Here is a 14,647-nt window from a genome sequence, read left to right on the forward strand (position 1 = left end):
TAAGGGTCAAATAACAAACATTTTCAACTTCACAGACTCTATACCTCTGTCTCAGCTCATCAACTCTGCCTGTATCATGAAAGCAAATATGGACAAAATATACATGAACCAGAGTGACTGGGTTCCAAAAGGAAATATTTATAAAAACAAGCAGCTGGCTGGATTTGCCTGTAGGCCATAGTTTGTCAAAACCTATCTATGATTTTGAACCCACTTTAAAATGAAAATTGCATTCTTGATCCTGTTTCACCATGCATATGCTATTCTTTCAATTTGAACAATGATGTAAGAGAAAAAATTTAGAAATTGTACATCTTTGCCTTTAATAAACATGGTTATATTGCCACATCCACTCTTTGTCCATTTTATCGCTACTACTAAGGCTTTGAACACACCTTGTTGCATATAAAATCTCCCAAACCTTCAAATATGTATTTTAGATTTTGCAAGTTCCAAGTCTATTCTTAAATATTCATAATAATCCACAATGATTTTCAAGACACACACATAAACACACACACACATACACACACACAAACACATTAAAAGCATATCTTGTTGAAGTTTGAACATTGTCTTTCACAATTTGAGCTTATCACGTAGCATCAATAATTTCTATAGATGACTCCTTTTTCTCATTTGAATAGATCTTGATTGCAGAATGAGAATTATACTTCAAAAATTCCATTCTTCATCTATCTCTCTTTTTAGAGTTATAATCATAATACTTAAAAGTCTTAGTTTTTTAAAAACTTTATTGAAGCATAACTTACATATGGAAGTGAGAAAGACAGATGTATGTAGCTCAACCAATTCTCACTAATATACTATATAATAATTTCAGAGTCAAAAAATAGAAAAGGTCTAGAACTAGAAAAATCCCAATCAATAAATATCTCAAAGTAAACCTTATCTTTACTTCCATTACCATCCACTAGATTTACCTGCTTTCATATTTTATATTAATGAAATAATTCATTATAAACAGAATTCTCTTATTTAGCATTATGTCAGTAAGATTCAGTCATGTTGTTGGATTTACTAGTAGTTCCTTCATTTTTTATATTTTGGTTTAAAAAACAATGTACTTTATTTATTCCATCTAGTGTCAACAGGCAATTATATGATTTCTAGGTTGTGACTATTTCATATAGTGCTCTAAACATTCTTGTGCATTTTTTAGTGAATAAGTAGATGAATTCTGTTCAGTTATTATACCTAGGAGAGGAATTGTTGGGTAGGTTATTCCTATGATTAGTTTTAGTGATTATGGATGATTTGTTTTCCAAAGTGACTTTACCAACTCATATACTAACTGAAATGGATAACAACTATAACTCCTCCACATACTCACCCCAAATCATTATTATTATTAATTTGAAAAGTACCTCTATATGTTTAGCCTAACTCCAACAGGACAGCCTTTATTGTTTCTTTTTCATTTACCAACTCCTTGATACTGTCGTTGACTTATCATTTCCACCTGACTCCTTTAGAATGATCACTTGTGGGAAACAGATGCATGTTCCTCCAGTCCTTATCTTTTCTGCTCCAGCAGGAAAGCTGATGTGCATTTGCAGCGTGCACAGTAGGTGTCACCTCAGGCCAAGAACCCATTAGGCAGGTCATTATGTTTCCATGCTTCTGAGTAACACTCTCCTGGGATGATCCACTGTTTAGCAACTGTTCTGGGTCACAGTCACACACAATTACCTACAGATATTGCAAAAGTCAGTCTACCCGGATCCAAGGATATACGTGCTCATGTGACATAACTTGAGTTCTCAGAGCTTCAGTTTTTCTCACCTTAAAGTGGAAGTAGCTCACAGTATCTTAGGGGTGGGAGTATCTCCTATATTCTCATTAGCATCTCCTCTTCCAGAAAGTATTCATAAGATTATGCAGTCCTCCTTTTACTGAAAATATACGTATATATATGTGTATATATATATACACATATATATATGTAAAATATACATATATATGTATATATATATGTGCATATATATTTTGTATATATATATATATATATATACACAAAAAAAAAGGTATATAATGGTTTCTTTCCATTATTTGAGATACATTGTGAACTGAGAATATCTACATAATTTTCATAGTACTTCTGTAAAATACATCATGTTTCTCATCAGTGCATAATGGGTCATTTTCAAGTTATTTTTGTGTAACTATGTCAGAAATACCTAATTCGTTAGGCTCCTTCTTTTTCTATTTCTTTATCAGAAACACAGGTACTCAGAAAATTGCAAAAGCATATGAAATTCCCAACACTGTGACACTGACACCTTTCAAAATTAAAGAAGGAAAGTCCTTGATTTTCACTTCTGATATCAGCACAAGTGCATCTCATATTTGACTAAAACCTAATTGGCATTTAATTCATTTAAAACCTTAGACTTTTGCTTAGGCTTTTTAAAGATGTCATAGCTCCAGATCAGTAGCCATTTCATGCATCCCTGTATGATCCTATACTCTCTAACACACGGATAATTGTTTATCAGTTATTTTTGTAGATTACTTGATAAACTATTTAATAAGATAAAAGACATAGAAATCTCCATGCATAAAATATATCATTACTCAACAATGTTTCTTGAATTTAGTTACTATCCTTCACTCAGAAAATATTCTCAATATGCTTTCCCTCACCTGCAGTTACATTGTTTCTCCATTTTCCCTGAAAATTAACAACCTGATATACTGATGGAAATATTTTCCTTAATTATTGGGGTGGAGGCTTAGATCCTGGGAAACAGATTCGAGATCTTAGCAGGAAGAAGATGCAAGATGCAGTTGGGATAGCAGATGTTCTTTATTCAAAGGGGACAGCATCCTTCAGCCTCCAGTTCCAGCCTCATTTAGCCCTTTAGTTCCATTTATTAGTGAGGAATTCCATTGAACCTCCAGAGTCCTTCCACAGGCCTTTTTTATATAACCAAAGTAGGCACACTGTCAACAGGTAACACAAGTAGGCACATGTTTACAAGCAAATGTTTTATGACCTTCAGTACATAGCTGAATCATGGTGTTCATGACCTTGGCTACCTACTGAAAACATAGCCTACCAAAAATCCTCAGCCAGGGAGTCGAACCAAAGCCATTTTGTGCCTGCACTACATTAATTTATGCAGAATTGTGCACTGTCTGTGTTAGATTTTCTTCAGTGTTGCATGTATATCATTAATTTTCAACATCTCTGTGAGATAGGTATTCTTATCTGCATCTTACGATGGTGAAATGAAGTGTTTCAGGTACTGCCAGGCACCATCCTGGTGCCGTCCGCATGGCACAGCCCCCAACAGATAATAAGAAGCAAAACCCTCTAAATGTAAAATCTTTGAGAACAAGTTCCAATTAGAACCCTTCATTGAAGGCCAAGGCAACTCAGAGTTGCCTGGGATCTTTAGCATGTTATTAAAACAATAAAACCTCCCCTCCATGGGTAAGACCCTCTGCAGTGGGGACTTGAAAGTCGGATGCAATCCTGACCTCAGTCAGAAGCCAAGATGTGGACCTGGGTCTTACTCTGAAAACTTCCCTGGGTCCTCCAACAAAACGGGCCAGCAAGTGGGGGAACCAGTCCCTCCACTCTCTGAGAGGACCCACTCTTTCCCTTGAGAGTATCCCGTTTTCCTATTCCTTCTGACAAACTCAAACTTGCTATCTGAATGACTCATACGAAATTTTTCTGTTGGGATCACAAGAACTGCTGACTGAGGGCATTCATGGCTGCCTGTGTCACAGCCTGCTCTGACTCTGTAAAATCCCCACCCTGTGCAATCCTCTCCCTATGATTTTGAGCAGGGCTTGTGAATGTGAGGGGATTAATTCCAATTATTTAGTTACATTGTATGGAAAATGTGATAGGATTTTGGAGATATATGGAAGGTTCCTAAACAGTTGACTCTGATTCAATTGAAGCAGAGATCTCCATGGGTGGGCCTTAACTAAACAGGTGAGCCTGTCGAAAAAACGTCTACAGGCTACAAATGAAATCAGTGAGATTGGAATTTTAGTGATACACTCCTGTTTGCCCAGAAGGAACAAACCACCTTGTGAAGGCAATCATGCAGCCGGGAATGGTGGGAGGACAGTTGGAGCTGAGGCTTTTGATTCTATAGCCACAAGGAAATGAATTTTGCCAACATCATTGAACTTGAAAGAGGACAGCAAACTTCAAGTGAGATTGTAGCCCCTGGCAATTCTTTGATTTCAGCCTGCTGAGATACTGAACATAAGAGTGAGATAACTGTACCATAATCTAGACCCATGGAAACTGTGAGATAATAAATGTGTGTTGTTTTAAGTCATAAAGTTTGTGTTGTTTTGTGATATAGCAATAGAAAACAAATACACACAATAAATCTGAATCTGCATTTTGTAAGAATCTCAGCTGATTTTCAAGCCCAATAAACTTTGAAACATTTTTCTTTAGTCTACTTCTGAAATAATCCTGTTAGCAGTAGCCACAAAAGATGGGAGAAATACTATAAGAATAAAAGTAATGATTTACCATGACTCTTAATGCTTAAATATTAGTAAAAATGCTTATGATATGAATATTTATGTACAAATTAGGCACAAGTATGATTACAAACTAAGATTTGCATGGTATAAAGTATATATAAAATAGAGATTTAAAAGGCTGTAATATAGGTTAAATAATGTTTGAAAATATTTTATTTTGTATTTTAAAAGTTTTTCTCACTACATGGATTAGAAAGAATATCATTAATATAAATATTGATCTATTTATATATTTATATTTCTTACATGATAAAAATAGTAATTTACTGGATATGTAGGACTTTTAGTTTGATTCATATAATCATAAAAAATTGAATGCAAAGTATATAAATCAAGTTTATTTTTGTACATAAATTTTTTGATGTAATAGCTATTAAATTGATAAATTTACATGCAATGTAATATGTTTTAATATTGTATGATTTAGATAGGACATGTCCCCTAAAAGTTCATGTGTGAGACAATGCAAAAAAGCTTTGAGATGAAACCACTGGGTTGTGATAGCCTTAATCTAATCAGTACATTAACCCACTGTCATGGACTAACTGTGTGGTAACTCTAGGCAGATAGGGTGTGACAGGGATGTCACTGGGGGGTGTATATTTTTTCCTGGTGAGCAGAGCTCTCTGTGTCTCATTGCCATGTCCTGAGCTATCTTCCTTTGCTACACCCAGCTGCCATACATTCTGCCTCATCTCGGGCCCAAAGCTATGGAGTCAGTTGAATATGAACTGAACTTTTGAAATCATGAGCCAAAATAAACTTTTCCTTCTCTACAACGTTCTTATCAGTTTATTTAGTCACATGGATGAAAAACTGACTACAATAAATATCAACAAGGAATAAGAAGTAGCTTAGTTCCCAGATCTTGGTTTCTGTTTTTGTCCTTTTAACTTTTCAAATTTTATTTATTTATTTTTCAATTCTGGGGGTCAAAACCGGGGTCTCACTCATACTAAGTCTGCACTTCACCTGTGAGTCACACCCTAGCCTGGATCTTGGTTTCTAATACAATTTTTCAATAGGGAAATTTCAAGGTTCTCAGACAAATGACTAAATCAAGGACGGGGGAAGAAAATATGAAACATGAGTGTAGAGATTTTAGTAGCAGCAGAAAGTACAGAAATGTTCACAAAACAAACCAAAAAATCCACAATGGCAGGATATATCTAAGTGACCCAAAAGCCACCTGTTTCCATTTGCCACTAACCAAAGCTATAAAAATTTAAGCAACAAAATAAAGCAGCGTTGGATGAAAACCTGAATTATAGAATAAATACCCATGAGTCCTACTGGCAAAGATGAATAAATAGATAAATAAATAGGGGGAAATGATGAATCTTCAGAGCAGAATAACAGTCATAATGTTATGGTGAGGTTGCAATAAATAATTTGAGTCAATATTAAAGTAGGAGAGGGTACCATCTTTATTTACCAGCTGGCAGTCCAGATTCATCAGTTGGAGGGACAGAGAAGCAGGCTGCAAGTCTGCCCTTTGACCCCCTCCAAGAGTTAGAATTCACCTTTTATACTATAAGTAAAGCATGTCAGTACATTAATCATAAGTGGCTGTTGCTATGGCAGTCAGGGAACGGTTACTAACATTTAAACAAATGTTAGGGTATACTGCCCAAGAAAAATGGAACCCAGGGGGAGAACAATCTTATACTGTATAATATTTACCATTGTGTGTTGTCAAACATGCTATGCTAGGCAACTGTTGATGGGTACAGAGGTGGAGTTTTCTCGTGGGAGAAGAATTTCCTACGTGACATGGAATCTTAGGGTAAAATGGAGTCTGTTTGGTCATTGCCCATATAGCCTGGCCCATAACAATAAGTCATGTGTTTAATTTTTATCTTTGATAAAATATGATGAGAAAGCAATTTACACTGTGGTCCCATCTTCCTCTGTAAAATCCATAACTCCAGCATTACCTTGGAAGAAAGAAAAATCAGATAAATCCAAATTAATGATTGTGCAAAATAACTGGCCAGTACTCGGAAGGTTTAAGCATTACTCAAAAATAAGGAAAAACTGAGAAACTATTAAAGTCAGGTATAGCATAAAGAGACATGAAGAAGAAAAGTAATAAGGCTTCACAGGGGCTGGGGTTGTGACTCAGTGGTAGAGGGCTTACCTCACATGTGTGAGGCACTGCATTCAATTCTCAGCACCACATATAAATAAATGAGTAAAATAAAGGTCCATAGATAATTTTTTAAAATATTCTTAAAAAGATTTCACAGATAGGAAGACATGAAGCACATTAGGCAAAAATCTAAGGAAATCTGAAATAAAATGTGATGGTTAGAGGGAAAAAAACCATGAGTTAAAGAAAAGAATAAAAGACCCTCTTAAATGATGTGTAGGCAGAGAGAGTAATGTAAGAAGTCCTCAGGACATAAGAGATACTTGAAGAAGGACAGAAGGGCAGTCCTTAAATTCCTTTTAAGAGAATGACCTACCACTCGGCCTTATCAGTGAAATGTACTGCTCTTCATTCTCAGGCACATAGTCAGTCAAAACTAACTATACTGAGTTCCTGCTTGACAACATGATAAGCAAATCAAGGTTCCAAGCCAACTCACATGTACCAGGAACTCAATGGGCACTTGTGGTGAAGCACCATGACAAACACGGTCTTTCCTCATAAAACCGTGGACCTGCTTAAACAGGAGGGAAGACAAACATGTAGAAACTAAATAGTCAAGTAAACCAATGTATAATAATTGTGTGAATTTATAGACAACCATTATTATATGCCAAGGAGAATTTTTGCTGCTTTATGTACCTAATCAAATGCCAACAACTCAGGGGTTGGATATTATTATTTAACTGTAATCAGGACCCAGAAAATAAAATAAAATGATCAAGCTTTGTCCTCATAAGTACTTGTGAGATGGGTTTGCTGAGGGTGAGGATGAACAATACCTATCCTACCTACCCTTACCCAGCGTGCTTACTTAGGCATCAGAGATTGAGCTCTGAAGGCATCTAATTTTATTTAGGGTTGCACAGGACATATATAGGCACATTATCCAATCAGGTTAACATGCATGCTAAAGTATAACAGAGTTAGTCTATAGGTGAACTATACATTGAGGATCCAGGTAGTGTAAACAAACCAAGCATGCCTAAGCAATTCTGCTCAGCAACAGGTCTGAGACAAAGGACTGGGGGATGGCAAGCTCCTGCACACAGCATGAGGCAAGGCAGCGTGGGCGAGCTCACATCACAGCTTTCTGTGATGCATGTCAGAACGAGGCCTCCCCTCAGCTCAAACTCAACCTCAGCAACTGCAATGACCTTCATTCCATGGCGAGTCTTTACCATTACCTCAGTGTCTCTGTTCAGAGTGTTTGGCTTACTTAGACCTTGGTGTCAGTGACTGCTGTCAGGTAAGCTTGAGGAATGTTCCCTATAGGTACTAAGTGTTTAAACACTAAGTGGTACTAAATGTGAATTCAGTAAGATCTTGCTCTCAGCCCCCAGGGTAAACTGACTACCCAAATCAAATTAATTATGCTATTAACATACACAACAATTGGGTACCAATTAAAAACAGATAAAAAAGAAAAAGAGAAAAAGACCATACCAAAACAAACAAACCTACCCTCCAGTGAACTACTAAAAGGGTAGATTAGGGTACCTCTGGGGCAGGAAATCACAAAAGGAATTCACCCTCTTTGAAGGAACTTCTCTAGGAATCACCATTTTGAGTTTTTTAGAAAAAGAAACTTAGTTATCCTTTAGGCCTGAAAGGGTGGAGTGGCTGTGATAAAGGCAGGAAGCACCTACCCCATATAAATATATATAACACATATATATATAATATTTTTATATATATATACATATATATATAACATTTATATATATAAATGTTTTATATATATATGAATGTTATATACATAAATGTTATATATATATAAATATTATATATATGTGTGTATATATATGTGTGTATATATATATATATATATATATATAAAACACAAAAAAATCAAATAATGGACAAAGAAACATGTATTTTGAAAACCATGATGTAAAATGATTTTTCTTATATAGTCAAATATGAGTATTGTGTTTAGAAAGCAGAAAAAAAATTTTTTTTAAAAGATATGAAAAAACAGCATTTCCAATATGTACACCAAACATCTTCAAAGCATCTTCAAAGGTCTAGTTTGTCCTTAGCATCGATGGGGCACACGGATGAGACCTTAAACAGTCAGAAGCTAATGGTCAATTTTGAGTTTACTGAGAACCCTTGGATTCAATGGTGCTACTTTTCCTGACTTCCCAGTGTGTTCAAGGATAAAGTTAAATGACCTATGACTCATGCTGGCATACATTCCCAGCAGCTATTCAGTTATTTGGAAGTTTCTAATCACTAGAACACAGGCTATCTCACCCACTTCCCTCTCTCATTCTCCACTACAATTTCTTTAAGAATTTACCCTTAACCCTGAGAAAAATACAGCAAACTGGAACAAGTTCATGGTGTTCTCTTCTGATCTCCAGATGGCTGATGGGTGTGCCAGGTGAGAACTCCAGTGAGTCAATGGAAGGATGCTGCTAAATAGCTGTTTAACTTCATCCATAAAGAATGGCATTAGGAGATTCATTTAGAAAGCTGTGCATAACATATACGTTGTTCAATCAGTTTTTAGGAAGTTATTTCATCCTCAATCATAGTTCATAATCTTGAATACCTATTAAAAGCCAAATTGAATAATAAGAGAAACAACTGAGAAATCACTGGTTATTTAACAGTGATTTAAAAAATGTGATAGAATGTTTGTTCTCTATGGCTCATTTATCCCAGTATATTAGTTCAATAGAATTGCCCAGTAGGGTTTTAAGAAAAACTAACTTTAACAGTGCTCTTTTCAAAGGCAGTGAGTTCAAAGGCACTCCATATATAGGGATGATTTTGTGCTATATAAACATCACATTTTTTGATAACTTAAAGTGCCATAGAGGAAATCAATAAATATATCTGCAAACCAAACCATATAATAATTACTGAAGAACCAAGGATATGTCTCATTAGATTGGAAAAGAGAAAATGAAACAGAAGTAGAAGTCTTCTTTAAATATCTGAATACCAATTCCATTCATACAATGATTATCTATAATGATTTAACAATGGGCAAAAGGTCAGAATAGCTCTTGCTCTAAAAGATACACAGATGTCCAAGAAGTACATGAAAAATGTTCATTCATCATTAATCATTAATAAAATGTAAATCAAAACCACAATTAGATAACATTACAATCAAGTTAAAATGAGGTATATACACAACGGAATATTATTCAATTATTAAAAAGAATTAATGAGACCTTGTCAGTTGTGACAACAGAGGTGGGAACAAAGAACATAATGTTAGGTAAACTAGGCACAGAAAGACAAATACTGTGTGTTCAACTGATACACGGGAAATAAAAAAGTTGATTTCATGGAAGTTGAGTAGCATGGTGGTCATAGAGACTAGGAGGGGGAGGGGGTGGGGAGAGTTACAGTTATGTAGGAAGAATGAGTTCCAATGTTCTGTAGCACTGTAGGGTGATTATCATTCACAATGATTTCTTATATATTTTGCAAATAACTAGAAAAAGTGAAGTTCAAAACTTCCCAACAGAAAGAAATGATAAATGTAAGGAAAGGAAATGCTAATTACCCTGATTTGATTATAGTACATTGTATACAATTATGGAATTATGCACTTATTATCCCACAAATATATTCAAAGATCATGTGTCAATTACAAAATAATGAAAAAGAAAATGAAAAAAAGATTCATACAAAGAAACATCTCAAGTGAAGCGCCGAATAAGAAGATGGCTTGCAGGGAGACTGCAGAACCCTTGGGACAGGAAATCACAAAAGGAATTCACCCTCTTTGAAGGAACTTTTCTAGGAATCACCCTTTTGAGTTTTAAAGAAAAAGAAAGAAAACTCAGTCATAATTCAGGCCTGAAAGAGGGAAGGGGCTGCAGATACAAAAGCAGGAAGACCCCCTGGTTCTTTCTTCCCTATACAATGAAAGCCATAAATCACTGGAGAAAAAGTCACAAAACCACTTGCTCCAGTAAAAGAGCAAAATTCAGTGTTGCTCTTGGAAGGAAAAATTTTAAAAAGAAAAATTCCTCTACTCTTTTACTGTACAAGGAGAAGGAAAATGTCCTGCTCACAGGTCATTATAAGCCTCCTCCTACTATAGAGAAAACTTGTAAGACTTCTGCCAAAGGCACAAGCGTGACTACTTTTGAAGCTGGGGCATTGGGGGTGAGAAGGTCTTCTCATGGACACTCTGAGACATGAGGCCTACCTAAATAAGACTGAGGAACAACCAGGACGGCAGAAAAGTCCCTTCCTTCTTTCTCTTGTACCTGTATGTTAATAAATCATTTGCCCTAAAGAACAGAACAGACACTTCCCAAAACAAGAAACACAAATGGTCAATAAATAAATGAAAAAATGATCAACATCTCTAGCAATCAGGGAAATGCAGATCGAAAGTACGCTGATATTCATCTCACTCCAGTTAGAATGGCAATTATCAAAAATACAAATAATAACAAATTCTTGCAAGAATCTGTGGGGGAAAGTACTCTTATACATTGTCAGTGGGACTGAAGACTAGTATGAGCCTTCTGGAAAGCAGTTTTGAGATTCCTCAAAAAACTAGGAATGGAACCATGACATTATCCAGCTATCCTTATCCTTGATATTTAGCCAAAAGAAGTAAAATTAGCATATTGCAATGATACAGCTCAACCACATCAATGTTTACAGCAATACAATTCACAGTAACCAATTATGAAACCAGACCAGATGCTTGTCAGCAGACAAATGGATAAAGGAAATATGGCAAATACAGACATTGGAGTTTTACTCAGCACAAAGAAAAATGAAATTATGGCATTTGCCAGTAAGTGAATGGAAATGAAAAATATCATGCTAAGTAAAATGCACCAGACTCAGAAAATCAAAAGTTGAATGCTTTCTTTCATATGTGGAAGCTAAAGTAAAACAAGGAAGAAAAAGACAGGGAATTGAATATCATAAAGATAAAGGGAAGATCAGTGGAATAGAAGGAGATTGACAGTGAGAGAGGGAGGATGGAAAGGGTAAGAAATGCAGAATGAATTTAAAAAATAACACGGGCTGTGTGCATGTATAAATATACCACAGCAAATCCCACCTTAATGTATAGCTATAAAGCAGCAATCAAAAATAAATAAATAAGTAAGTAAAAGGGAGACCAGTAGAGTAAAGGAAAAATAAGGGGAGTGAGGAGAGAGGGGAGACTGAAATGGAATAGATCAAATTCTATGCATGTATGATTTTGTCAAAATGAACCCAACTATTATGTGTATAATATATATATATATATATATATATATATATATATATGTATATAAAATGCGCTAATAGAAGAAAAAAATCATTTGCCCTCCATGGTACAATAAAGGTTGTTTATCATTGATGTCTGTTATGGTTTAGATATTAGGTGTCCCCCAAAAACTCATGCATAAGAAAATGCAAGAAAGCTTAGAGGTGAAATGATTAGGTTATTAGAACCTTAACATAATCAGTACATAAATCCACTGAGAGAGATTAACTGGGTGGTAACTGTAGGCAGGTAGGTAGAGAATCCACTGAGAGAGATTAACTGGGTGGTAACTGTAGGCAGGTAGGGTGTGGCTAGAGAGAGTGGGTCATTAGGAGCACACCTTTGGGGTATATTTCATCCCCGAAGAGTGGAGCTCTCTCTCTGCTTCTTGGTGGTCATGTCCTGACCTGCTTTCCTCTGTCACATTATTACACCATGTTTTTCAGCCTCACCTCTGGCCCTGATGAATGGAACCAGCTATTATGAATTGAGACCTCTGAAACCATGAGCCCCCAAATAGACTTTTCCTCCTTTAAAATTGTTCTTGTCAGGTCTTATTGATCAGAGCAGCAAAAAAAAAAAAAAAAAAAAAAAAAAAGAAAGAAACAACTAAATAAAATGATGTCCTTCAGTTAAATCTAGTGAAAAGATATTATTACTTTTACTTATTGAAATATGTATAGAAGGTAATACAAATCTTTACAGATAAATTCAGATTTCACTACTAAATTAAATTATAAAAATATTCCTGTACTTTGACAAGAAAATAATTTGAAATTGTTTAAGCTACAATCAAGTAAATTCTAATTTTACTCTATCAATCCTAATGAATTTTCCTCTCCTCCCCTATATTGTTATAGTAATAAATAATCATCATGCTTGCTAAGTTTGAAATTACATTTGACTCTCCAACTATTTACTGAATTCTAAATAGCATCTTATTTCTTTCAGAAAAATTTTCAAGCAATTGTGATAATCCTTGGTCTATTTGGTGACGGACTCAATGAAATGTCAAGGGCACCCTTGTCCATATCTCTTCTTAATTTCTTCTTCAGTAAAGTCCTCTTAAGGTCAGCAAGCATTACAAACTGAACCTTGTGCTGTACAGTCTGTTATGATAGTTTTCATATTTTCAGAATCTGTCTGCAATTTGATCACTAGAACTGATCAAGGGGTCCTTTCAGACTAGTAGAATACACACCCAGTCAGTCAAGTCCTCAAGTACTGTGAACTCACTGTTTTACTTTTTAAGTTCCCATTGTTCCTTTCCTGTATGCCTTTAATAATTCCCTTTGTGTCAATGAACTCATATCTGAAACTTAACTTCTTATGATTCCAGCTATTGGCCTTTAAAAATATAATGTTAAAGATGAATTTTAGTTTTTTCATTATAGAATCTGTACTACTTTTCTTTGAACTTGGGACAGGTCATTAAAATACAGGGATAGAAAAAAACTTGATCACCTTTGTATTTGAAAATAAATTTACTCCAATCAATTACAAGTAAACACTAATGCTAAGTAACTATTATAAAAATAAATCTCATGTCTTATTTTTAATCAGTTATTTTCCCTTCATATATTATCCCCAAATCTTCTATATGACTAAATAATTGCGATTATAAAAGCCTTCGAAGGACAAATGTTTTAAACTAGGAAATATCAAAAATAGTAATTTTCCCTTTGTCCACTTTTATAGCATTAGTGCATCTTCATGGTTAAAATTAGTGTTCTAATATCTATCTCAGGGAAGATTGGCAGAATCATTTTATGGATGTTTTACATTCTTGTATTTAAACATGTTTAAACATTTTAAAATCATGATTTTACTAAAAGTTAATTGTTTTGTTTTACTATGGATATGGTTTTCAGAATAGGAAAATGACAAAAAGTTTAAAATGAAAAAGCAAATTTTCTTAAAGAGGCAAAACAAAATTTCAAAGGATTCACTGTTTTCTTTATACTATTTGTAATAGAAAAATGAAAGAAACTAAGATGGGAACTTCAGGCATTTTGATAGCATTTTGTTTACATATGACTTCATAGCACTTAAGAGCTTGCAAAGCAATTGACTAAGTGAATGAAACTGTCTAAAGTCCTTTACTGATGAAAAATTATTCTGGGTTAACTGCCTTGACACACACTGAATATCACTGGAAATTCTATAGTCTCCTGAGGCTACTTGTGCTAAACCCTAATTAGATTGCACCTCTTGAGATTTACTTTCATATGGTCCTGATGATCACTGGATGGCTAATTTTAATATGTTCTATGATCATCCCTTAAAAATAGCTCTCCTTCAAATATGTAGTCTTAGTATTTTCTCTGCAATTATAACCTTTGACTATACATCCTTAGATCTCGGGGGTAGTACTCTACCTCCTGAAGCAATGGGTATATCTAAACACAAGGAATTTCTGTGATAAATATAATCTGTGTGCTCTGATTTTGTGGAAAGAGTTCTAGGTCTCAGTTTAATGCCCTACACTTGGAATAGATGCTGTTCCATGATATTATTTAAGTGCTCATGGTGGGGAATTTGAACAGTTAAAAAAAATGTGGATAATTGAAGAGAGCCAGGTTTTATATGTTAATTATAAAAGCCACCTATAAGACTATCAAGACAATTTTCATTTAAGAAATGATCAAATTCCAATGCTTACACTTGTATAATTTAGGCAATAAAAATTAATGATATTAGAA

The sequence above is a fragment of the Sciurus carolinensis genome, chromosome 8 (assembly GCF_902686445.1).
Source record: "Sciurus carolinensis chromosome 8, mSciCar1.2, whole genome shotgun sequence".
NCBI lineage: Eukaryota > Metazoa > Chordata > Mammalia > Rodentia > Sciuridae > Sciurus > Sciurus carolinensis.